Consider the following 27,330-nt stretch of genomic DNA (forward strand, 5'->3'; position numbering starts at 1 on the left):
TTGGCTGAAACACTGGCTATAAATTGTAATCCTTGATAGAGAACATGGTCCTTTCCAGCTTGGGTTTGGGAAATCCATTAATTAAAAATAAAACACAATAACAACAAATTCATTTGTCAAATTTGCTCTTATAATTTGTTGTTCAGTCTGTAATAGCAGAACAGAACTTAGCTATATGATTTGGTTTCCAGTAGGCCCTTGGAACTGAAACATAGAGCACCTTGACATTTTAACACAAAAAACACATATGCTTTTTTAAAATACAAAAGCATGAGTTTTGCCTCCTCCTCTCCCAAATTAGGGAGCTGAAGAGGTTGAAGCTGTTGCTGGAAATTAAGTAGGGCAACAAAGCACTTCAGCAAACTGTATTCCCTTAATTAGGAGGAGGCACTGTCCCACAGATATCAGACGATCTCATCAGACTCCAGTCTGTGCACCCCATATGTGTCCAACTGCTTTTCCATGGCAGAAAAGTAAAGGCTGAGGTCCCTCTGCATCTCGGTATTGGAAGCCTCCTTCTGGTGGGCACCTTTATGCTTCATGTGGCCACAAAATCTTCATAGGCTGGAGCTATCCTCAGAGCACAAAACCCCTAGAACTACCCAGCCCTGGTGTTGCTGTCATTTTTACCATATGTATTATTCAGGGCTGTCTGGATATCTTTTTCTCCATTTTTCACTTCCGTCAAAAATCCCTTTAAATTTTTGAGAGCTTTCTTCAGCCACAATGAGCTTCTGCAGCAGAGTTCCTAATCTGGGCTACATTGGCTCCATTTCATGCAGCACTACTTCTGAAGAGTGTAATTCTTCCTCGTCGGTTATATACTTCTGATTTACTTTCTTAGCATTTCCAACCAGGTCCATTTTAACAGGAGCAAACACAGTAGGGCCAAGTTTGTTTCATACTGGAACCACAGCATAACGTAATGCCAAGAATGCTTCTGTGGGAATGCCTCTGTCTTCCAGAAGTTAAGTGCCTCTAAAGCTGCTGCTATAGTACTAAAGAAAGTACAGATAACATCTTTGCCTTCTTCCCAGTGTGAATTCTGGAGAGCTATCTGAGGAGTTCAATCTAGACTGTGCTATGTGGCCGCCATCATTTCCCATATTTCCTTCTCCATCTTCCTTCATTATTTCACCTTGGGCTGTTATATTATCATCTATATTTCCTTCACTTGATATGCTGTAGATTTCACTGCATATCCATCACTGTAGTTTCTCACTGAAGATTTCAAAAACAAATAGCTTTTGGTTTTTGTTAGGATTTCTACATCATCATCTATCTTCATTTTTAAAGATCCATTTTCACAATTGTTCAACTCTATTTGCCTTTCCAACAAATTACGAGTTGGTACACTAGGATGTTTCCTCTTGCTGGAGTTGAGCTTGGCCAGCGGCAGTGATCCAGGGGGCATGTACTAGATCAGCTTGGAGATGAAGGCTGCGTTTGAGCCCTGCATGCATCCATCCAAGGTCTTCAGGAAAGTTTTGCAGGTTGATTTCAGCAGAGTTCCACATCAATTCCCTCCTCAGAGTTGTATGCACCAGTATGGTCGCTCCTTTTATTTTACCTATTTGCTGAACAAGGGGACCACAGTAGAGGCTTAGTTCTAACATTTTGGTTTTCAGTGTTTTTTGTAAACTCTTTCTCCTTCTGGGTCCTACTGTCAGTCAGGCAGGCCTTGGCTGACCCCAGGACCACCAGTCACCGTTGTCTCTCAGCCAAACTTCTGGCCTTCGTATAGAAATGCTGCTGCCCGGGGATTATCAGGTCAATGTGTATGTTCTCTACAGAAAGAGCTTTGATTTCACGGACAGCAACTTTGATGCTCCCTTTGCAACCTTTCCATGTATCTTCAGAAAAATTATAATAGAGGAATATCCCCCCCATAGAGAGTGAGACATCAAGGCTGCGAACCGCTCAGACACTTGGTCCACTTACACAGCTCCCCTCCACAGTGCCTGTGATCTTGTGCTCTGCCGTGGGGTGCCCCTTCCTTATGCACAGCAGCCCTCTTCACTGCCCCGGACCCCAGGAGGGGCCACTCCTGGTGCCTCAGCCCTCAATATTCTTTTTTACTCTTGGTTATAGATGGTTCTTACTGAATAATTTTTCTCCTTCAGTACCATTTTGGCCATTAGTGCCATAGTAGGATGCTTTATAGTCTGAGTCTGCCTCGAACTGAGGAATAACAAAATTTATCCTATTTTTTCATAATAAAGGGAATTATATTTGATACTGATAGATGAGAGTTCAAAAGAAGAAAATATAAGCTCCCAGAGAGCAAAGAAATTTTTATGAAGTTATGATGAGACCCAGGTCTAATTTTGATAGTCTGAAATAAATCTACTATAGTGAGCCATTAAGAACAACAAAGAAAGCCACAACTATGTTTCTTCATGACAAAGTATGATGTGAATTTCCAAAGAAGCAATTTATTCCTTGAGCATGTTCTAATAATCAGTGAACACAAGTTCTTTTCCATTAAAAAAAAAAAAAAAAGAAATACGTTCCCTCTTCTGAGGTTCTGAGTTCCATGAGGGCATGACTCATACTTGTTTTGTTTACGGTATACCCTCTATCTAAAACAGTGCCTAGCACATTATAGACCCTAAATAAAAATTTGTTGAATGAGTATTTATTCATTGAGCCATTTGGAATACTTTTTAAAACAAAAGGATATATAAAAATGAGTACTTTCATCTTATCCATTGAGATCTGTTTCCATCAACCATCCCCTTCCTGGACAGTATATTTCCCAAATATGGTTAAAGAACTTAACTGGGCATTTTACTGGAGAGGATCTATGCTTCAGAGTCAGCAGAACCTGAGTTTCAAATTCTTATGTATGATATGTGACAATATAAAAAACTTAATTGGGCCTACTTATTTAATTGGTCTACTTCTGTAAAAAGTGATACCAGTTAGTGCTAAATAAACTATAGCTATTAGTATTAATATCTAATGGTTTAAAAAATGTGGCAGCAGGGGATACAAATGGCAGAGCAGCCTGTGTTTCCTTTTCCCTATGTATACCCCTAAAAAGGATAAAGTTTGAGAGCAATATCTCAGATTCCTTTCCATCTCTCCTCTTCTTTAAGTATTTGAGGGCAGCACTGTTTTAATTGTTTTGATTCTTATCTGTGACTCCAACTCATCCTCTCAAGTTTATTGGCTTCTTCTTTCCCTGCCATTCTTAAATGTCAATAATGACTTATTCATTATTCAGACCACAGCTCTCTTTCTTGCAAGAATTTGAAGGCTATGTAACTACTATATATGTAGTCCTTGCCATTTGTCCGTCACTGTTCTAAATGCTTTATAATCATTATTTTATTTGATTCTATACAACCCTGAAAAGTAGGTATTATTATTGACCCTCCCCCCAATTTACAGATGAAGAAATTAAGGCACAGAGAGAGTAACCTTGGTCACAAAGCTAGTAAATAGGCATGTTAGGATTCAAAACAGGCAGTCTGGCTCCAACGCTATGCTCTTAACTACTACACTAGAAGTTATCTCTAAGAACTTAGGAAAAAGGAAAAGGATCAACCTCTGAAAAGAGTAATAGATCTGAGGATAGATATGTAAAAATACCTGAAAGAGGGAAAAAGGGAGAAAGAGAAGGAGAGAGGGAGGGCAGGAGGAATTTAGAACACGGTACTTAACAACTGTAAACTGTTTTTTTAAAAACCACAATGTTATGAACATTGGTGTGCATATATCGGTTTGTGTCCTTGTTTTCAGTTCTACTGGTCCATCCCAGGGTCCACAGGATGGAGGAATAGAGTACAGATTAGAGTGGATTTACTTGTGTTCTGCTGGCGAACTATTGTGATTAGTAAGGGAAGAAACTGTAATATTGATGTGGAAAAAGTAGCCACGGTAGCTGCTGATGGTAGGGAGAGAGAAGAAGAGATATGGTGTGGGGGCATTTTCAGGATTTGGAGCTGTCCTGGGTGGTGCTGCAGGGACAGATGCTGGACATTGTGCGTCCTGCCATGTCCCACTGGGTGGAATGGGGGAGAGTGTAGACTACAATGTAGACCATTGTCCATGTGGTGCAGCAGTGCTCCAAAATGTATTCACCACGTGCAGGGAATATGCCACAATGATGGAAGAGGTTGTTGATGTGGAAGGAGTGGGGAGAGGGGGGTGGGGGGTATATAGGGACCTCATATTTTTTTAATGTAACATCTAAAAGAAAATAAAGAAGAAAAAACAATACACTATAAAATAAGTCCATTTCATCATACAAGCAATGGAATGTTTCCTTATTCATATAGTCATTACTACTGTAATAATTTTAATTAAAAAGGAAATTACCCAGTGAAAAAGGATGGCCTTGATGAGCTCTTGAGACTGATGACTATGCTTATGAGGCTTTTGTACTTGAAATTTCAACTTGTTGCAGAGTGCCTAAGAGTTACCTCCTAAAAGCCTCCAAGTTACTCAAATGTGGCCTCTCTCTAAGCCAAACTCAGCATATAAATGCATTACCTTTCCCCCAGCAGGGGCATGACTCCTGGGAATGAGTCTCCCTGGCAATTAGGGATTACTACCAAGCACCGGCTGGTGATGGAACTGGAAAAAGACCTTGAATAAGAGGAGGAAATGGTAAAGACAAATGAGTTTATATGGCTAATAAACTTCAAAATGAGTCAGGAGATCATCAGAGGGGTGGTTCTTACGCATGTCTCAGCAGGATCTCATAGACAGCTAAAGTAGATACCACCCTTAGTAGTGATGCCCCAGAGGTCTACAGGTCCTATGGTCACAGCAGATGGCTCTGGAGTTTGGTGCCTTGCCAAAGGGTCCTACTTTGGAGTTTGTGCTCCCAATTGTGATGGGATTGGACTCAGATATAACTTTACACATGCCTCTTCTCTCCCTTTTATTGAATCTGTGATTGATGCTGGGATTGGTGAGTGTATGTCCAGGAAACTTGAATCTCTGGACTGTCCACGAGCAAACTTGGCCGTGAACCTCAAAAGAGTTGCCACGCCTATTCTCCAGTTCACTGGACTCACCCAGGACAGCTAGCAAGGAGGTGAGGATGGACAACTACCATACCAGGGAACTGAGAGAGTCTACAACTGCAGGCAGGAGAGTCCCATCCATCGGCATGTGGGATTGAAGCCTCTTCTCATTTAAGAGATGAAATGGACATCACTATCCCAGAGTTCTTAGGATTGAGGAATAAAATATGGGCTAGGGTGGTCTTATTGGTTATTCTACTATAGAATTATTATGATTCTAGCAATGGAAGAAATTATATCATTGATGTGGAGACAGTGGCCACTGGAGTTGCTGTAGGCAGGGAGAGGGAAAAAGAGGTGTAATATGGGGGAATTTTCAGGCCTTGGAGTTGTCTGGAATGATATTGCAGATGCAGGACATTATATATTCTACCATAACCTACCAAATTGACTGGGAGAGAATGTAAACTACAATGTAAACTATAACCCATCCTATGTAATAGTGCTCCAAAATGTATTCATCAATTATAATGAGTGTGCTACACTAATGAAGGAAGTTGTTGATGTGGGAAAAGTGGGGGGTATGGGGAGGCATATGGGAATCCCCTATATTTTTTCAATGTAACATTTTTGTGATCTATATATCTTTTAAAAATAAATAAAATAATTTTTAAAAAAGGAAAAATTAAAAACCACAATGAAAGTCATTAGCTAAGGAAGCATAAAAAAGAAGTAAATAGTGTCAGCCACCAATTTTCAATTCTATTGGATGGCCTTCATATAACATGATGAATGCACAAAGCTATTTTAGCTTGATTCATTAGACAATTCATTTATCTCCTTTCAGAAGAGAATATAATACAGTGGTTAAAATCTTGGCCTTCAGAGTTTGTCGGGATTTAAAAATTAGTTTCACCACATATTGTCCATATGAGTGACTTATCTAGCCAACCCTAACTCCTACCCCTACATGCATATGGGACTAATAATGGTATCTACCACGTAGGAATGTCGTGACAATTACGTTATATAACATATATAAAGCCCTTAGGACAGGGCCTCACTCATTGTAAGTACTCATCCTTTTATCTTATTCCTTCATACTGATTCCATATTTAACAAGCACTTTTCTGATTCTTGTATAGGTACATATGCTACATATCTTCCATTTGTCTTCCCAGATGTACTTGCTCTCTAATCTTTGCTACCTGAAAGCTGACCTATATGGATGACATCAGCATGCTTCCTTGAACTTTGGCTTCTAGTTGGCTTCAGTCAATGAACAGGAAATGGGAAAAAAGAAGACAAGTGAAGTTGGGGTATTTTTTCTTACAGCTCCCTCCTTTATGGGATCATTGCAGGCTAGCTAAATAACTTTGAAGGTTTTCTTCACAAAACTCTCTCTCTAGTTTCTGGTAGCCATTTCCTCCATGCCCCTCCAGCCATAGTGTGCCCTTGTTGATAACTCCGGATACTGCACTCTTCCTTATAGGGTTTCAACATCTTGCCCATGCTGCCATACACAGTCCCTTTATTAAGCTTGCTGCAAGTTTCCCAAGTTGAGTGTGCTATCTGTTTCCTGTCAGGATCATATTTTACATATGATATATACATAGAATGTGCTAATCATACTGACTTCAAATATAGACAGTTCCCATAACAGGGATGATTTCTCACAGCATATCTATGCATTGGTTTCTGAGTTGACTTTTCAATTAGTTTGCCCACAGGAGATAAAACAACAGTCAATTCAACATGAGTTTTCCCTGAATACTTGACAGTTAATTTTCTCATAGTAAATGAGAAAGGGGACAGGGGAGAGTGGATTTGAATGGATTTGACCCTCCCTATAGAAGGCCCACAGCCTTCAGCCTTTCTACAAACATCAGTGCTATAGTTCATTACATTTACATCTGTGTACTGATTTCTACATGATGTAGATGAACCAATCTAACAAGATGCCTCTGCCTATTCAAATAATGATCTGAAAACAATTCTTCAGACTGCATTTATTTTGAAGTACATTACTTAAAATTAGGTAGAAGATAAATATTAATGGACTATTTGAAAATTTGAACACTGAAGTTTTAAGAAATGCTGAAATGTTTCTTTCCCTTAAGTCTAAAGTACAAAAAGAAAATGGGGGAAAATAATAGTTTAGACAAATCAACACTGAGCCCCCTAAGCCTAAAATTTGAAAGGGATCACTATATATACCAAGTAGAAACAATAATGCCTCAAATTTGGCTTCTTCATTCTCCTTTTTATTTATTTACTTTCCTAGAAATGCTTAAGTAAAACCCCAAAAGATATGGCTTTGTTTGCTTGATATACTAGGAGTGAAGCAGTAGAAATTAAGATGGGAAGGATCAGAAAAGAGAACAAAGATGATATAGATAAATACAATGGAATTTTGCCTTCAGAGAAAGTCCAGATTTATTGAAAATTTAAAGATCATGTGGCCCTTCTATATCCAAATATTAATTCATCCTCATATATCTAAAGACTAAGCTTATTTAATTTTGGACAAATCTACCCTCAGAGAAGATTCTTCTAGTAAGCAAAATCTGTAGTTTCTACCATTAATTTTAGTTCTTCCATGCAAGCCAAACAGAAGAATTCTGACATATTATAGATATTTAAAGCCAGCTTTCAGGTATTAAGTCTGCTCTTTACCAGGGTAAATTACTCCAGTTCCTTTGAAGATTTCTCTTATGCTTTGGCTTCTAGTTCACTCACAAACATACTGACATGTGATGTTGGCTTAGTTTGCCATGACTTCTATGACAAATAGCACATCCCAGTTCATTTAAACAACAGGAATTGTCTCATGGTTTTGGAGGCTAGAAGTCCATCATCAAGGTGTCAGCAGGCCATACTTTCTCCAAAGGCTGTAGGATTCTGATGATTGCTTGCTGACAATCAAGCTCTAGCTTCATTTCATGGTGATCTATTTCCTTCAGTCTCTTCCTATAGCTTCTATTTCTGTGTCCAAATTTCCTTTGCTCATAAGAACTCCAGTCGTATTGGATTAAGGCCCACTCTGATTCAGTTTGGCTTCATCTTAACAGGATCTTTGAAGGTACTATTTACAAACAAGTTCACACCCATAGGACCATGAGTTAGGATTTGAACACGTCTTTTGGGGGATATGGTTTAATCCCCAACAGATATCAAAAGGTCATTTTCACTAGATTCAAGATTCTCTCAGATAAATTAAGATTTGGGAGAGAAAATCAAAAAATCTGTCCTTCTGCCTCTAGCACAGATTTTATGACTTGGGCAAAGTCCTTGTCCCTTTACAGCTTTTAATTTTATTTATAAGACAAAGAGAATAACCACATTTCCAAGCATGATGTTGGAATCTGCTCTCCCAGGAAAGATGTTGGAATCAAGAAAGCCTAATGCTCTTTCAAGATAGGTTGCTATATTAACGAATACATATTTCAATTAATAGCTACATAAGGGGTTCAAAATGTTATGGGGAAGTAAAGGAGGAAGACAAAATTTCAATTGAGAAAATCATGAAAAATTTAATGAAGAGTATATACTATTCCAATTTGAATTTTATTATGAACTTCAATAACCTTAAGTTTTTACTACTTTGGATAATTATTATTTAATATCAACTAATATATAAATAGTACTTACTTCACAAAGCTACTTTTCAGGCAGATGAAATTAACTATGTGAAACAACTTTATAAACAGTATAGCCTTAAACAAAAGTATAAGAACGGATTTATTATTAAATTTTAAAAATGAATAACAGAGAAAGGAAAGTCCCACAAAGGAATATGCATGAAAGATGCATTGCTTTCCTTTATTGTTTAGAAAAATAAAAATCAAATATATGTATACTCATTTACTCATTCAATAATTACCTATTGGGCACCTGCTTTATATCAAGCACTGGGAGACACAAATCAGAGGCCCCAGACCTCAGTCTAGCAAGGGAGAGCCACACAAACAATGAAATAAACTTTGGAAAGTGTTTTGATAGAGCAAAGGAGAGACTGGCTGACTTTGTCTGTGTAAGATGGGTAAGTCTTGGCTAAAGAATCAGTAACTGAGTCCAATCTTAAAAGATGGGAACAGTAAGGAAAAAGCATTGTTGGCACTAGGAACTGCTATTAAAGGACAAAAGAGTGTAGGAGTGCTTGGCAAGAAACTTGGAGGGTAAATCAGTACTAGATTTTTAGTAAGGACTTGAAACTTCAACCTAAAATCAATGGGAGTAAACAGCTTTTAAGCAAAGGATTAACTTGACCAGGCCTAGAGCTGCAGGGTACCTAAGAGTTACCTCCTGAGAACCTCCATGTTGCTCACATGTGACCACTCTCTAAGCCAAACTCAGCATGTAAATGCATTACCTTCCCCCCAGCGTGGGACATGACTCCCGGGGATGGGTCTCCCTGGTGCCAAGGGATTACTACCAAGCACCAGCTGGTGATGCAACTAGAAAAAGACCTTGAATAAAAGGGGAAAATGGTAAAGACAAATGAGTTTATATGGCTAAGAGACTTCAAAATGAGTTGGGAGGTCATCAGAGGGGTAGCACTTATACGCACATCTCAGCGGGATCTCAGAGACAGGCAAAGTAGATACAACCCCAGGTAATGGTGCTCCTGACGGCTACGGAGACACGTAGGTCCTACAGTCATGGCAGATGGCTCTGGAGTTCAGTGCCTTGCCAGTGGGTCCTATTTTGGAATTTGTGCTCCTAAGTGTAATAGAGTTGGTCTCAGATGTGACCACTCTTCGCATGCCTCTTCTGCCACTTTTACTAAACCTGTGGTTGGTGCTGGGGTTGGTGTGTGTTCAGGAGACTTGAATCTCTGGATTGTTTATGTGCCAGCTGAGCCCTGAGCCTCAGCAGAGTTGCAACACCTACTCTCTGGTTCATTGGACTTACCCAGGTTAGCTAACAGGGAGGTGAGGATGGTCAACCACCACACCGGGGAACTGAGAGTCTACAACTGCAAGCAGAATTCCATCCATCAGCCATGTGGGATCTAAGCCCCCCTCTCAATTTAGAGGTGAGTGGACATCACCATCCCAGGATGGAGGAATAAACTATAGATTAGAGTGGATTTACTGGTATTCTACTATAGAATTATTGTAACTCTAACAATGGCAGAAATTATATCACCGATGTAGAGACAGTGGCCATGGGAGTTGCTGAAGACAGGGAGAGGAAAAAAGAGGCGTGCTATTGGGGCATTTTCAGGACTTGGCATTGTCCTGAACAATATTGCAGGGACAGATGCAGGACATTATATATACCACTGAATGGACTGGGAGAGAGTGTAAACTACAACATGAACTATAATCCATGCTGTGCAGCAATGCTCCAAAATGTACTCATCAAATGCAAAATGTACCACACTAATGAAAGAAGTTATTGCTGTGGGAGGAGCAGGGGGTGTGGGGTATATGGGAACCTCTTATATTTTTTAATGCAACATTTTGTGTGATTTATATATATCTTTTAAAAGAAATAATAAAAAGGGAAAAAATGGGCAAGAGATGTGAATTTTTAAAAATTTACTTCTTCACAGCTTATCACTTTTTCCTTTTACCTTATCTTACTGCTTGTTTCAGAACTCACTATTCTATACTTTATCTGTAATTTATATAGACTTACCATTTGTTCATATGAGAATCACAAATTTAAACAACCTCCAGGAATGCAATTTATTTAGTAAGAAGAAGATGAAGTCTTTATCTTCCTCAGACTATACAAAGGTGTTGTTAACACACTAATAATTAACACATTCTCATAAAGTTTGCTTTTAACCTGATGTCCCAATGGGCAAAGTTCACTTTACAACCTCTTTAATGAATAAATCTTCAAGTTCTGGATAGTTCAATGATGGGTGGTAATTAGCTTAGATGAACAGAAGAAATCCTCTGCCCTCAACACATGAGTATTTACCCTATAACATTCCCAAGTAAAAGCAGATTAATTTAAGCCTACTTTTCAAAAAGCAATTAACAAAAATAAACCATAAGTCCTCAAATTCAAAGAGGAAAATAATAGTTCTTTTCAGAGATGAGAATAAGAGGAGAATAGGAAAAAATAGATTACTAAATCTATTCCCTTTCAATATCAAGCTGGTCATTGCAATTTGCTCAAAAATATTTAATTGTTTGCCTGATACGTGCACAGTGCTGTGCTGAATACTGTAGGGGAAACAAAGATCGATAATAGATGAATCCTACTCTTCAGCTCCTCACAATCAACTAGACATGACATGAACAAATAATTGTATAATGTAGTTGTAATTATGCTGTACTGGACTTAGAGACCTGACAGCTTAGCTTAGACAATGCTCTTCACTAATAAGGAACATGGTATGAAAGAGGAAATATTATGAGTAAGGGAGCAGCGAGGCAAACAGAATGATACAAAACTTGGCTTTTCAATTGGAGTGGGGGATGGGGCGTAACAGAGAGAATTAGAGTAGCCTACAGCACGAAAAGGAAAAGATGCCCCTCCACACACACAACTCCTTTATTTCCCCTTTCGCCTTTTAAGTTTATACGTGAGCAGAATATTTTGAACTAATCCACAGAGACAAGCACAGAGACAAGGATGTATCTAGTTATCCCTGGGTCCTAGAAGGACCACAGATGATGCTCACACCTGAAGACTCAGGGAAGATGAGAGAGCCAAGTCTCTATGCTAGCTGACACACAACATAGGCCAATGGGGAAACAGAGTGCACTCAAAACTGAGGTTTTTGGAATTCGTCAAGAAAAAGATTTGATCCCTAGATAACAATAACACACAAGCTACTTATTGAGTGTGATGCTTTGACAGGTTTGCAGTGGGAAAGGAAGCCCCTCTCAGCAGGAAATCTTCCAGAGGCAGCATTAAAAGAGAACATCCCAAAGGGGAAGTCTGGCCAGGGAGACCTCTCAAACTCCTGGGGCAGAGGGACAGAAAGTGGGAGGGGGGGGTGGAAGGGAAGAGATAATGTGCCTAGGTGATACCACAGAGAAAGGCTGATAGGAGATCTCTAGGCCAGAGAACTCCAAGGGAATGAAGTGGTTTGGGACTTTATAAATACAGAGTTTTATCTTATCAACTGCAAGCAGATGTGTGGCTCAGTTTCCTGGGGTATGCAAAGCAGGACAACTCTACAAGACTAAAACTTTCTCATTTAGGCAATTTTTAAAACAATTGACCATGTAAGGATTTGAACTTGGCACCAGAAGCCTTTGCTAATGGACCCAGGCTGTTTTGATGAAATAAACAACACATAAGGCCACTGCACAGAGGCCATCTTTAACTCATTTATGTAAGAGGAAGGCAACAAAGAAATTCCCTCTCTCGGTCCTAGAAGCAGATCATGGGAAGAGGAGTCATATGAAAATGATTCACTAGGAAGTATTCTTAGGAAGAACCACTGGAGAGGCAGGAATTGGTAGAAAAAGAGGCCAAGCAAGGGTGCAGTATTTAGCACAATATAACAGAGGATAACTTTGGCTCAAACCCACAGGGGAATTCTGAAGGTCACATTTCAAAAGTTTTCCAATAAGGAGGCCAGAGGACTGGAGTATTTATATTCCCACTCTTCAGTCATTGGTTAATAGGTGCCTCCAACAGGGAAAGGAAGCAGATCTGGAACATTTAAAAGCCCTTTGGCAGGGTCCAACAGTAAATGGTGCTGGCTCTTGGGAGTGAAATGGAGAAGCACTAACGGCACCTGCAACATTCTTTAATAACTACTGTGAGTGATGGCAAAGATACCCAGCAGAGTGGGATAGGCGCAAAATGAAGAATCTCAGTTTCTATGTTCAGTTTTTTACTTAAGCATACTAGAAGCACTGGTTTTCATATATATTTTCTGTTCAATAAACTTATGTTTTAATAAGAGCACTAATATAAAGTTGAGAACCCAAAACTCATATTTCAAAGATTCCCAGGAGGGGGATAAATAGGAAATTCTGTCACCAAAGGCAATATTGTATTCATCGATTGATATTTCATTCAACAAATCTTTATTGAATACCTAGTAAATATCAGGTATTTTTCCAGAAAAAAGGCATTTGCCATGAACAAAACAGACTATCTTTCCCTCTTAACTCTTACATTCTATTTGTGAGCAACTGATAACAGACACTCAAATGCATAAATATAGAATATAATTTCAGGCAATAATACTAATTATTAAGAAAAATTATTAACGAAATTATTAACAAAAATAAAGCAGATTAAGAGTAATGCTGGGTGTGCTATTTTAATAGGGATCTCCAAGAAGGCCTCTTTGGCAAGTATCATTTTGTCAATGCACCAAGTAAAGTGAGCAAGTGAGACAAAAGGGTATCTGGTGGGAAAGTATCCAAGTAGGTCGAAAGCAAGTACAAAGGTCTTGAACCAGTAGAATACTTGGCATGTTCAAGGAACAGAACGGAAACCAGAATAACTAAAAAGCAGTGAGCTAGGGATAAAATGATAAGAGACACGGTATAAGAAGCAGATATAATAATAATATTGTACTTACTGTTTTATTTTCTTATTTTTTTGTTTATTTTATTTCACTTTGTTTTTCAGGAGATTTGAATCACAGAAGGGTCACAACTGTGGCAGGGGAAGATCACTGATGTGAAGTATCAGTGAGGGGGATGTGTGGGGAGGGGTGCACCTGGGGCATGCCTCTATGGCATATGAATATGTTCAAGTGGTGATGGAGACCCACACAAGAACTTAAAGAATATTGAATTCCCATCCTAGGAAACAGTGCCTCAAACAGCAGGCCTCCTGAGGGCTCTACAGACATCTGGACACTATAGGCAGGGCAGACAATCTTAGAAAGTCAGCACCCTATCAGGGGACCTTACCTTGGAATTTATGCTCCCCACGTAACCCTTAGACTCACTTATAATTTCCCTACACATGGCTCTTCTGCCCCTTTTATTTGAACCCATAATTAGCACTATACTTGTTAAATATGTGTCCCAGAGACTTAAATCTTCTTCCTGGTCATATGCCAGTTGAGCCCTGATTCTCAGCAGAGTTGCAACACCTACTTTCCAGTTCATTGGACTCACCCTGGGCAACTAACAAAAGTATGATGAAGGTTAATGCCCATCCCAAATAAACAGAGAGTATCTACAACTATAAGCAAGACAGATCCAGCCATCTGCCCCAGGGGATCTAAGCCCCCTCTCAATCAGAAATACAGCAGGCATCATCACCCCAAAATCCTCAAGACTAAGGAATGAACAAGCACAAGGGGGGACTGCAACTATGGACTAAGGTAGCCATCACTACTCTAGCAATGGAAGAACTTGTATCATTGATATAAAGGCAATGGCCACCACAGGTTCTGAGAGGGGGGAGAGGGAAGAATAGGTGTAACATGGGGCATTCTGGGGAAATTGGAATTATCCTGCATGACATTGCAAGGATGGAAACAGATATTATACATTTTGTCAAAATCTATAAAATTGTATAGAGCAAAATGTAAACTATAATGTATACTATAGACCGTGGTTAGTAGCAATTCTTCAATATGTGTTCAATTGTAATGAATGTACCACACTAATGAAGGATGTTGTTAATGGGGGAAAGTGTGCAAGAGGGGGTGTGGGGTATATAGGAACCCCCTATATTTTCGAGGTAATATTTATGTAATAAAAGTTTATTTAAAATAAAAAATAAAATTAAAAAATACAGAAAAGTAATCTATGCTGTTAAAAGTCAATAATGGCTGTCAGATGGGGCATGGAGATGCTTCTGGAAGAGCCATCATGATGACTGCTCAAAGAGAACCCCAATTCAGTTTAAACGTGTATTGGTTGGCAACAGTCATACTGGAAAAACTACTTTTGTGCAATGCCATTTGACTGGTGAATTTGAGACCACCTTGGGTATTGAAGTCCATCCCCTTGTGTTCCATACTGGTAGAGGATCTATTAAATTCAATGTAGGGGATACAGTTGGGGAAGAGAAATTTGGTGAACTGAGAGATGGCTATTATATCCAAGCCCAACATGCCATTATAATGTTTGACGTAACATCAACAGTTACCTACAAAAATGCGCCTAATTGACATAGAGATCTGGTATGAGTATGTGAAAAATGCCCATCTTGTGTGGCAACAAAGTAGATATTAAGGACAGGAAAGTTAAGGCAAAACCCACTATCTTTCACCAAAAGAAGAATCTTCAATATTACGACATTTCTGCCAAAAGTAACTACAATTTTGAAAAGCCCTTCCTTTGACTTGCTAGAAAGCTGATGGAGACCCTAAACTTAGAGTCTGCTGCCATGCCTGCTCTTGCCCCACCAGGGGTTGACATGGACCCGGATTTGGCAGCATAGTATGAACATGGCTCATGTTCATGTGTTGCTCAGACAACTGCTCTGCCAGATGAGGATGATGACTTGTGAGAAAATGAGGATGGAGCCCAGCATTAGAAGTCTAGTTTTATAGGCAACTGTCCTCTGATGTCAGTGGTGCAGCATGTTTGCCACTTTATTATATAGCTAAGCAGAACATGTGGTTAATCTTTGGATGCTGAAGGAGATGAATGGGCTTCAGAGTGAAAGTGGCAGTTAAAAAAAAAAAACCTTCATTTTTTTGACCTGCATATTTAGCAGTTTTGGAATGCAGTTGTTTCCTTTTTGAGTTTCAAATTTAAGATTGCTACAGTTACATCACAATATTCAGTGATGAAGTCCTGTTTGTTACTGTCATTCCCATTCCTTTACATTTAGAATCAGAATAAAGTTGTATTTCATATATTAAAAAAAAATCAATAGTGGTTACCATTAATGGATATTGGCAGGAAAGGGATATAAGTAAGTTCTTTAGAATGCTGGAAGTGTTTTCTCTATCTTGATCTAGACAGTGATTACACTGGTGTATACATAAGTAAAATTCATTGAGTTGTTCACTCAAGATTTATGCATTGTATGTATAGTATATCTCCATTACAAATTTTTAAAGCCATGGGTTAAAGACGAAATTAAATGATAATTATAAAATTTTAAAAAGAAGCAATGGGGATGGTGGTGGGAGTGTTGATGCATATCATTCCACGGAACTCATAGGTGTTATTACTTATTATATAAAACAAAAAGTGATTATCATGATGCCAACATTACCCTAGTACCAAAGCCAAACAAAGACACCACAAGAAAGGAAAATTACAGACCAATTTCTCTAATGAACCTAGACGCAAAAATACTTAACAAAATACTTGCTAATCGTATTCAACAACACATTAAAAAAATTATACACCATGACCAAGTGGGATTTATTCCAGGTATGCAAGGATGGTTCAACATAAGAAAATCAATCAATGTAATACACCATATAAACAGATTGAGAGAAAAAAACCACATGATTATATCTATAGATGCAGAAAAGGTATTTGACAAAATACAGCACCCCTTCCTGATAAAAACACTCCAAAAGATTGGAATACAAGGAAACTTTTTGAACATGATAAAGAGTATTTATGAAAAACCGAAAGCCAACATTGTTTACAATGACGAAGTCCTGAAAGCCTTCCCTCTAAACTCAGGAACAAGACAAGGATGCCCATTGTCTCCGCTCCTATTTAACATTGTCTTGGAAGTACTTGCTAGAGCACTGAGACAAGAACCAGATATAAAAGGCATTCAAATTGGAAGGGAAGAAGTCAAAATTTCATTATTTGCAGATGACATGATCCTATATATAGAAAACCCTGAGAGATCTACAACAAAGCTCCTAGAACTCATAAATGAGTTTAGCAAAGTCGCAGGTTATAAGATCAATGTGCAAAAATCAGTAGCATTTCTATACACCAATAATGAGCAAGATCAGGAGGAAATCAAGAAACAAATACCATTCACAATAGTAAATAAAAAAATCAAATACTTAGGAATAAATTTAACTAAAGAGGTAAAAAACTTATACATCGAGAACTATACAAGATTGTTCAAGGAAATCAAAGAAGACCTAAATAAATGGAAGAATATTCCCTGTTCATGGATAGGAAGACTGAATATTATTAAGATGTCTATCCTACCAAAACTGATCTACACATTCAATGCAATCCCAAGAAAAATCAACACAACCTTCTTTAAGGAACTAGAAAAACTAACTATGAAATTTATTTGGAATAGAAAGAGGCCCTGAATAGCCAAAGACATATTGAAAAAGAAAAACTAAATAGGAGGAATCACACTTCCTGACTTCAAAACATACTACAAAGCTACAGTAGTGAAAACAGCATGGTACTGGCATAAGGAGAGACACACAGACCAATGGAATTGAATTGAAAGTTCAGATATAGAACCTCATGTATATAGCCATATAATATTCGATAAAGCCACCAAACCCTCTCAACTGGGAGAGAATGGCCTATTCAACAAATGGTGCCTGGAGAACTGGAGAGCCATATGTAGAAGAATGAAAGAGGATTACCATCTCACACCTTATACAAAGATCAACTCAAGATGGATCAAAGACCTAAATGTAAGAGCCAAGACCATAAAGACCTTAGAAAGCAGTGTAGGGAAACATCTACAGGACCTTGTAATAGGAAATGGCTTCATGAATATCACACCAAAAGCACGAGCAGCAAAAGAACAAATAGATAAATGGGACTACCTCAAAATTAAAGCCTTCTGCACCTCAAAGGAGTTTGTCAAGAAAGTAAAAAGGGAACCCACACAATGGGAGAAAATATTTGGCAACCATATATCTGATAAGAGACTTATAACTTGCATATATAAAGAACTCATATGTCTTGAAAACAAAAAGATAAACAATCCATTTAAAAAATGGGAAAAAGACTTAAACAGACACTTCTCCAAAGAAGAAATACAAATGGCTAAAAAGCACATGAAAAAATGCTCCAAATCTCTAGCTATCAGGGAAATGCAAATCAAAACTACAATGAGATACCATCTTACTCCCATAAGATTGGCAGCCATGAAAAAAACAGTAGAATACAAATGCTGGAGAGGATGTGAAGAAAGGGGAACACTCATCCATTGCTGGTGGGAATGCAGAAGGATCCAACCATTCTGGAGGACAGTTTGGCGGTTTCTCAAAAAATTATTCATAGATTTGCCATATGACCCAGCAATACCACTGCTGGGTATATACCCATCAGATCTGAAAACAAGGACACAAACCGATATATGTACACCAATGTTCATAGCAGCATTGTTCACTATCGCCAAAAGTTGGAATCAATCCAAATGTCCATCAACAGATGAGTGGATCAATAAAATGTGGTATATACACACAATGGAATACTACTCAGCTGTAAGAACCAATACACTACAATCGCACGTGATAACATGGATGAACCTTGAGAATCTTATGTTGAGTGAAGCAACCCAGGCATTGAAGGACAAATACTATATGACCTCAATGATATGAAATAAGTTAACTGCCTCAGAGAGCTAGAGCCTGGAAAAGTGGCTTACAGGAAATCGGGGGGTGGAGGAAGGATGTGAGTTAATGTCTGCAGGGGTGGAATCTGTGATGAGCTGGCGGTAAGTATGAGCACAAAGAAGGGACAAAATGGGGGCAAGGGGTTACCTTCGGGTGGGGTTTTCTGGGTTTGAGGGGGGCTGGGGATGGGAAGAGGGGTAATATGGTCCAAGAAATAGGTGGGAGGGAGGGGCAACATACGAATATGGGAGAGTGTCAGAAGTTCGTTGAGAACTAAATGTTGAGTAAAACGTATCAAAGTATAAGTAGGAGGGTTACCTGGTTAGGACGCTCAGGGGGTATGGTCTGATGCATGACGGACTCCAGAGGGAATAGCTGAAGGCTCATTTTGCCAAGGTGGGTTCTACCATTGGGTGGGGTGGACCCATATCCTGGGGAAGACTAATGCCATCGAATAGAGAGAACTGTATCTCTCGTGAGAAAGGATGGCTCCCAGGGTATTAGATTGGCAGGCGTTGTGGGCCCTAAGGGGAGGGGAAAATGGATGTGGAATGGATGGAACAAAGGTAAATAAGGGGGCAAAAGAGGAGTTATGTGAGAGTACACGAGGATGAATATAAAACAGCTAATATTACACCAAAATCATATAGGGGATGACAGACTAATAATGAAAACCATAAGACAAAACATAGGATAACTAAAAAATTTAGAAAACTGTACAGCCTAAAATATGGACCACATAGTAAGCACAAATGTCACCTTGTTTGAAAACTATAGTTTTGCAATCTGTACATCAGTTTCAGGAAATATGATATGAATAAGTTAAAAGATTATTGCTGTGCAAGGGAAAAGGTTTTATGGTGGATCTGGGGAAATACTGTATATTGTATATATGAATTTCGGTGATCTAAGACTCTTCTGAAGCTGACATTATGTTGGGATTCACTTTACGGGAAGTTTTGGATCACAGAGTGGTTCAACAATGGCAGTGGAGGAATACTGATATGGGATGTTATTGACAGGATATATATGGTTGACAGGGAGTTATACAGGGCATATGCCCAGGGTATATGGTAATGTCTATATATACTCATAGTGGAAACAAAAACAACAGCTGGGGGGGTACTGGGCTCCTGGCCGGGGGGTCACTGTTGTGGGCCCTGGGAGAGCAGCGGCAATCCTCCAGGTGCAATGGCAAGAACCAGGAAGGAAGGAGGGCCCAACAGTGGGCTCGTGATACTAATGGTTACACTTTTGAGCCTATACACCTGCAATAAGAACAAGGCCTAGAGTAGCATTGTGCCTGGGGGTTTCCTCCTGACAGCCTGCATGTTACTCAAATGTGGCCACTCTCACAGCCAAACTCAGCGTGTAGATGCGATGCATTCCCCCCAGCGTGGGACACGACACCCGGGGATGAGCCTCCCTGGCACCGAGGGATCACTACCACATACCAGCTGAAGAAGCAACTAGAAAATGACCTTGAATTAAAGATTCAATGCGGAACAGCAGAATATACCTGTCTACATATAATGACATGACTTCGGGAAGCTGTTTGACCTAATGTAAGGGGGAAATGGAAAGGAGAAATGAGATTATAAGGCTGTGAGTCTCTAAAAAAGAGTCTGGAGGTTGTCAGAAGGAATACCCCTATGTACAACTGAACAGAGTCTAAGAGACAGATAAGGTAGATACAACCCCAGGTATTGGTTCTTTTGAGGGATAAAGAGACCCACGGGTTCTATGGTCATGGCAGAAGGGGTTCACTGCCATGACAGATAGCCCTTCTTTGGAGCTGGTGTTTCTGCGTGATGGAATTGGACTCAGAGGGGATCTCTTTTCACAAGACTTGCATGCTACTTTATTGGAATTGTAGTTGGTGCTGGGTTTAAGATATATGTAGGGGATTTGAATCTCTGGACTGATAATATGACACCCAGGCCCAGAGGCTTAACAGACTTCAGCTCCTACACTTTGATTTATTGGACTTACTCCACTCAGCTAACATGGAGTTGAAGAAGGTCAACCACCACAACATGGAGCTTAGAGCGTCTACAACTGGAAGTGGGAGGAGTGCATCCAGTACCCATGTGGAATCTAAGCCCTCACTTGACATAGATGTGCAATGGACACAACCAATCCAATGTCCACAGAGAAAATGTGGAATGGGTGTGGAAACGGTAGCCATGGTGGCTGCTGGGTGTGGGGAACGGGAGGAAGAGATGAGATATGGAGGCGTTTTCGGGACGTGGAGTTGTCCTGGATAGTGCTTCACGGACAATTACGGGACATTATAGATCCCCCCAGGGCCCACTGGATGGAAAGTGAGAGAGTCTGGGCTATGATGTGGACCATTGACTATGGGGTGCAGTGATGCTCAGAGATGAACTTACCAGGTGCAATGGATGTGTCATGATGATGGGAGAGAGTGTTGCTGTGGGGGGAGTGGGGGGCGGGGGCGGTGGGGTTGAATGGGACCATATTTTTCATAATGTAATTTAAAAAAAAATAATAAATAATTTAAAAAAAAGTGATTATCATCATAGGGGTTCATAGGTACAAGAAATTACTTAGGGCAAGGATCAAAAAAGACTACAGAGGGTATAATACATTGGATTTAATCATACAATGGAAAAATTTGCATAACATGTGAGTGGAAGGAGCATCTCAGTGCAAGGAATTATAGGAGCAACTACATAGAGGCATAAGTACATTGATGGTTGTATTAACTTTCTAGCTGCTGAAACAACTACCATACAAAAGGATTTACTTAAAAACAGGAATTTATTGGCTTACAGTTTCAGAAGCTAGAAGGTTTGCTTCATCCCAGGCCCAGTATCTTCTGGCTGGCTGGCACTTCTGTCACTTGGCAAATGCACATGGTGGCATCATCTCGTTTCTCTTCTGGATTCCATTGAATTCCAGCTTCTTACTTCTCCAATGGCTTCTCTCTCTGGGTGGAATTTCCATGGCTTAAAAAGATTTCATCCATATTGGATTAAGGCCTACCTTCATTCAGTTGGGCACACCTTAATAACACCTTCAAAGGCCCTATTTACAAATGGGTTCACACCCACAGGACCAAGGGTTGGGACCTGAACATGCCTTTTGTGAGGGACATGATTCAGTTCCCAAAACTAGACCCTCTGGACCCAAAAAGACATGCTTTTCCCACATACAAAACACATTCATTCCATCACAACATTCCAAAAGTCTTGAACCATGCTAAGTACCTAAGTACCTTTGTGCTAATTGTAAATTAGCTTAATCAGTTATAGGTGTGGTCCATCCTAGGGACAAATTCCTCTGTCTGATGGACCTTTGAAACCTAGGAAGGGCACTATCTCCTTCCAATATGGAATGCTGAGACAAGCATAGGATAAACATTCCCATTCCAGAAGGAAAAATTGCAAGAAAGTCAGGAGTCATGGGTCCCATACAAGTCCAAAACCCCAGCAGGGAAAACTCCAATTGATTTCAAGATCTGAGAGTCATCTATGGATAGATATTCTGTCCTTCAGGTCTTACAAAGCAGCAGCCCCATTCCAAGCCCATTCCAAGGGCTTGCACAACAGCCATGCTCTCCATAAATGCCAGGGCCCAGGTACCATCTTCTCAGTACACTGAAATGGTGGCCAGTCTCTCCACAAAGGCTGGGATACAAGCCCCACCATTTCCTCGTGTGATGGGACTCTCTCTGTGCAGAGGTGGACATGCTTTCCAAACATGGAAATCTCTCTTGTCCCAAGATCTTTTCAGTCCAAACCTTTGTTTCCATGGTTTTGTCCTTTAAGTCATTCTTCCTTCAATTTGTCCCTTCACTGTCCCTTCACTCCAGGCTGGAACTGGTTGTGTTCATACAAATTTTGCAAAAACCTTATCAGCTTTGTGTGCAATTCAAATGGATCAAAACCTCAGACAATAGAACTTTCCACAGATCCTTCCTGGATAACTGCATTTCCAATCCTGATTTCCATGAAAGGGTGACTGGATACCAGGCTCAGCCAACCCCGCTTTGGCAAAGAGTTTTTCAGTTAAACCCTTACGTAGAGCCCTGTTCTGTGAGACTCACTTCCCAGAAGCTCTGGTAGATCCCTGATAGAGCTGCTTATGGCTCTAATTGAAGAACACACTATCTGGATAGACTCCGAATATTTCAAACCATCAATTTCTTATTTTTGTGCCCAGGAGCTCAGTTGTCACTTATCCCTTTCCTCTTACATTCTACTATAAGCTGCAAGGAGAAGACAGGCAGCACCTTCCACACAACTTGGAAATCTCCTCAGCTAAATATCCAAGTACATCACTTACAAGTTCCACTTTTAATCCAAAATCAGAATACAATTTTGCTAAATTTTCTAATATAACAAGAATCACCTTTCTTCCAATTCCAAATAACCTAGTCATATTTCCTTCAAAGGCTGCATTGGAAATACCTTTAACGTCCAAATTTATACCGATAGTCTCATCAAAGTATAGGCTTTTTCTAACAAGCCCCTCACAATTCTTCTGGTTTGAACGTATTACCCAATTCCAAAGCTGTTCCCACATTTGTAGGTATTTGTCATAGCAGCACCCCACTTCTAGTACCAAAAACTGTACCTCAATGAGAAGAGGACATGTGAGTAAAGACCCATGAGGAAGCAAGCTATGCAGGCATCAGAGGAAGAACATTCCAGACACACAGAAACAAAAAGAATAAAGGTAGGTGTTTTCTCTGTGAATCGAGGAATATCAAAGAGTCTAGTGTGGCTGGAGCAGAGTAAGGAAAAGAACACTAGGAGATTAATTTAGAGAGATAACAAGAAATAAATTGTATAGAAGGCTTTATAGACCATAGTAAGGACACAGATTTTACTCCTCATGTGATGGGAAGCCATCAAATAATAATGGAGAAAAAATTTATATTATCTCATTTTCGTTGTTGTTCTTTTAAAGCCTATTTTATTTTTTTAAAAAATCCCTACTAAGAAATAAAAATCAGAATTGTATAGGGGTAGAGAGCCTAGACCCCAGGTCATGCATACCTTGCAATTCATTTAATCTTAAGTCTCCATTAGTTAGGAGTTAGGCATTATAATTAACCCCACTTTACAGATGAGAAAATGGAAGACTGGAAAGATTAAATAATGACCTTAAGGTTACCACTTGGAAAATGGCATCACCAAAATCCAGAGGCAGGTAATGTGATACAAGAGCCCATACTCATAACCTCCATGAATAATCCCTGTGCTCATAAGTCTTTTGTGGACCCAAGAAAATTATGTTCTTAAGCATATAAACCTATTTGTGGGACCTTCTGTTTAGATTCCCTTAAGGGACCTTTTGATTAGATCATTTAAGTTAAGAGTTTTTGATTCGATTTTGGGACCCATGGTGGATCTTAATTCTTTACTGGAGTCCTATATAAAGGAGGAGAGAGGCGAGGAATAGCTGCCATTTTACCCTGCCATATGAGAGAAGACTCCAGGATTACCTGTAGCTATAGAAAGAAAGAAAAACCCCAAGCGGCTGAGAGAGAGGCCGGAGGCTGGAATCAGCAGAGCAGCCAAAATGGAAGCAACGAAGCCCAGAGGACAGGGGAGAGATGAGCCATATGCCTGGTTGCCCACAGCTGAGCTTAGGAAGGAAGCCTGGAGAAGGCAGAGACCAGCAGCCACTCTGCCTTGCCACATGGCATGGGTCCAGGATCACCAGCAGCAGATCTTTAATGAGGCAACATCTTTGATGATGCCTTGATTTGGACGTTTTCACAGCCTCAGAATTACAGCTTTTAGCCTAATAAATCCCTATTGTAGGGGGAAGAGGACTTGGCCCAGTGATTAGGGTGTCTGTCTACCACACGGGAAGTCCCCAGTTCAAATCCCGGGCCTCCTTGACCCATGTGGAGCTGGCCCATGTGCAGTGCTGATGCGCGCAAGGAGTGCCGTGCCATGCAGGGGTGTCCCCCGCGTAGGGGAGCCCCACGCTCAAGGAGTGCGCCCCGTAAGGAGAGTCACCCAGTGTGAAAGGAAAGTGCAGCCTGCCCAGGAATGGTGCTGCACACACGGAGAGCTCACACAACAAGATGACACAACAAAAAGAAACACAGATTCCTATGCTGCTGACAACAACAGAAGCAGACAAAGAAGATCATGCAGCAAAAAAAGGACACAGAGAACAGACAACTGGGGGGCGGGGGGAAGAAATAAATCAAATAAAACAAAAATCATAAATGTTTAAAAAAAAATCCCTATTGTAAAAGCCAGCCCATTTCTGCCCATTTCTTTTGGGCAGCATTTAGCAAATTAAAATGATGCCTAACCAAGATCAGTGCTTGCTTTTATGAGACAATAGCTTCCAGAGCAAAACAGCACATCAACTCAGTGTATTCACTGTAAACCAGACATAAAGTTCAGTGTTAGACACTACACTTTACAAACTTGGCTACGTCCAGAAGCAAGAAGCCAGGAGGTTAAATATCTCATATAAGAAACAGAAAGAGTTCCAGAAAGATGGTGTCAGTATAGGACATCCAGGATGCAGCACTCTTACAAAACAAGGAAGAAAGAGAAGAAACTTCCTGAAGGAGCTGTTTTCAGGATCTGTAGACCAGGAGAGTGCCACATGCATTGTCCAGGAGGGACTGGGGACAGAGAGACGAGGCTGAAAGGAAAACTATGAGGTACTCGCCCCCGGCAGCTGGGAATGGAGCCTACCCCACAGCCTAAAGAAGAACAGCCTTGTTGAACCCTGGGGCTGATGGCAGACAACTGAGAGGGGAACAGGTATATTCCTCCATGGGTATAAGGAGGTTTCAGCAAGGGCTGAGTATAGTTTCTCTTCCTCAGTCTTAAATGGCATGGCCCAACTTTGAATCACAAGCTCAGAAAATCTAGCCAGTGAAAACTACAAGACTCACCTCATGGAAAGATTTGCCAAAGAGTGCCATCTGCTGGCTCACCTGGAAAGTGAAGGAAGACAAGGCTTGTCTCGTCTCTAGTCCCATCCTATTATGGATCTAATCTGCACCCAACTAGTAGGTCCTGGCCCTGTTTTGATCATTTAAAAAGGGAAATCTTAAAGTTGAAGAAAAATTGAACCAAATGTCAAAGAAGAATGTGAAACAAAACCACTAGATAGAAGACATAAATTGAGTAAAAGAGTAAAATCACCAAAATATTCAGATGCCTACACATCAGCAAAAAATTACAAGCCATACTAACAAACAGGGATTGCACAACTGAAGGGACAAACCAAGAATCCTGATGAGACAGAATTTAAAACAACTAATCGATGATAATCACACTACTCTACTAAATTAAAAACTAGGGGGAGATTAAAGTCTTCAGAGGAAAAAAAAAGGCAAAACTGAGAGAGTTTGTCACCAAGAGATACTAAAGGGTGCACAGCACCCTGAAAGGAAAAGACAAGTGCAAGAGGTTTGGAGAAGAGTGTAAAAATGAAGACTATAAGAAAGAGTAACATACAGGTTAAAAAGACAGAGAATAGTAAGATATGACAATGGAAAGCTAAGGGATAAAGTGGATGAAGTAAATAATGCCTTTACAGTAATAACATGGCATGTTAATGGACTGAAGTCCCCATACAAAAGCAAAGGCTAACAAAATGATTTTTAAAAGATGAGATACCTTTATTCTGTCTACATGAGACTCACCTTAGATGAAAGGGAAAGGTGGCAAAAAAATATTCCATGCAAATAGTAACCAAAAAGATATGAATAGCAATACTAACATAGAACAAAATAAATTTTAAATGCAGAACTGTTATAAGAAATGAAGAAATTTATTATAGACTATGAAAAGGAAAATTCACAAGAAGAAATAACAATCATAAATATTTATGCACCTCACCTAGGTTCCCCAATATAAATGAGGCACATACTGGCAAAACTGAAGGTAGAAATAGACGTCTCTGCAACCATGGCTGAAGACTTCAACACACCACTCTCAGCACTGATTAAAACATCTTCATTTTCCGAAGCCAACATCATCCTAATACCAAAGTCAAATAAATGTACTATGAAAAAAGAAAATTACTAACCAATCTCTCTAATGAATATAGATGCAAATATCATTAAAAAATTTTTTTGCTAACTGAATCCAAAAGCACAGTAAAAGATTTGTACATCATGATAAAGTAGGTTTTATCTCAGGTATGCAAGGGTGGCTCGATAATAGAAAATGAGTCAGTGTAATACACCACATTAATAAACTGAAGAAGAAAAATCACATGATAATCTCAATTGATGCAGAAAAGTCATCTGAAAAAAACACAGCATTCTTTCTTGATAAAAAAACACTCTGAAAGACAGGAATAGAAGAGAGCTTTCTCAACATAATAAAGTACATATATAAAAAACCCACAGCTAACCGTTGTACTTAATGGTGAAAGACTGAAAGATTTCCTGTTGAAATTGGAAATAAGACAAGAACACCCACTGTCACCACTGTTATTCAGTATTGTGTTAGAAGTTCTGGCTAGAGCAATTAGGCAAGAAAAAAAATAAATAAAAGACACCCAAATAAGAAAGGAAGAAGTAAAGCTTTTGCTACTCATAGAAGAACTAAATAAATGGAAGGACTAAATATAGTTAAGATGTCCATTCTACCTAAACTGATTTACAGATTTAATGCAATCCCAAAAGAAATCCCAAAAGCCATTTTTGCAGAAATGGAAAAGCCATTATTAAATTTACCTGGAAGAGTAAATGGCCCCAAATAGCTAAAAATATCTTTTAAAAAAAGGAAGAGAGTATGGGCTATGATGTGGACCATTGACCATGAGGTGCAGCGATGCCCAGAGATATACTTACCAATTGCAATGGATATGTCATAATTATGGGTGACAGTGTTGCTGGGGGGGGAGTGGTGGGGTGGAGGTCGTGGGGTTGAATGGGACCTCATATTTTTTGAATGTAATATTTTTACAAAATGAATA

The 27,330-nt window shown here is 39.6% G+C and overlaps 1 protein-coding gene and 2 pseudogenes across 3 annotated transcripts in view; 1 reads left to right on the forward strand and 2 right to left on the reverse strand.

The window, feature by feature from the left end:
• DLG2 (discs large MAGUK scaffold protein 2) overlaps positions 1-27,330 on the reverse strand; it is a 2,400,703-nt gene that overhangs the window by 2,029,683 nt on the left and 343,690 nt on the right. The window lies entirely within an intron of this gene.
• Positions 405-1,890, reverse strand: LOC139439767 (pleckstrin homology domain-containing family A member 8-like; annotated as a pseudogene).
• LOC101421692 (GTP-binding nuclear protein Ran-like) lies at positions 14,744-15,383 on the forward strand (annotated as a pseudogene).

Source organism: Dasypus novemcinctus, chromosome 10 (genome assembly GCF_030445035.2).
Source record: "Dasypus novemcinctus isolate mDasNov1 chromosome 10, mDasNov1.1.hap2, whole genome shotgun sequence".
In the NCBI taxonomy this organism is placed as follows: Eukaryota; Metazoa; Chordata; class Mammalia; order Cingulata; family Dasypodidae; genus Dasypus; species Dasypus novemcinctus.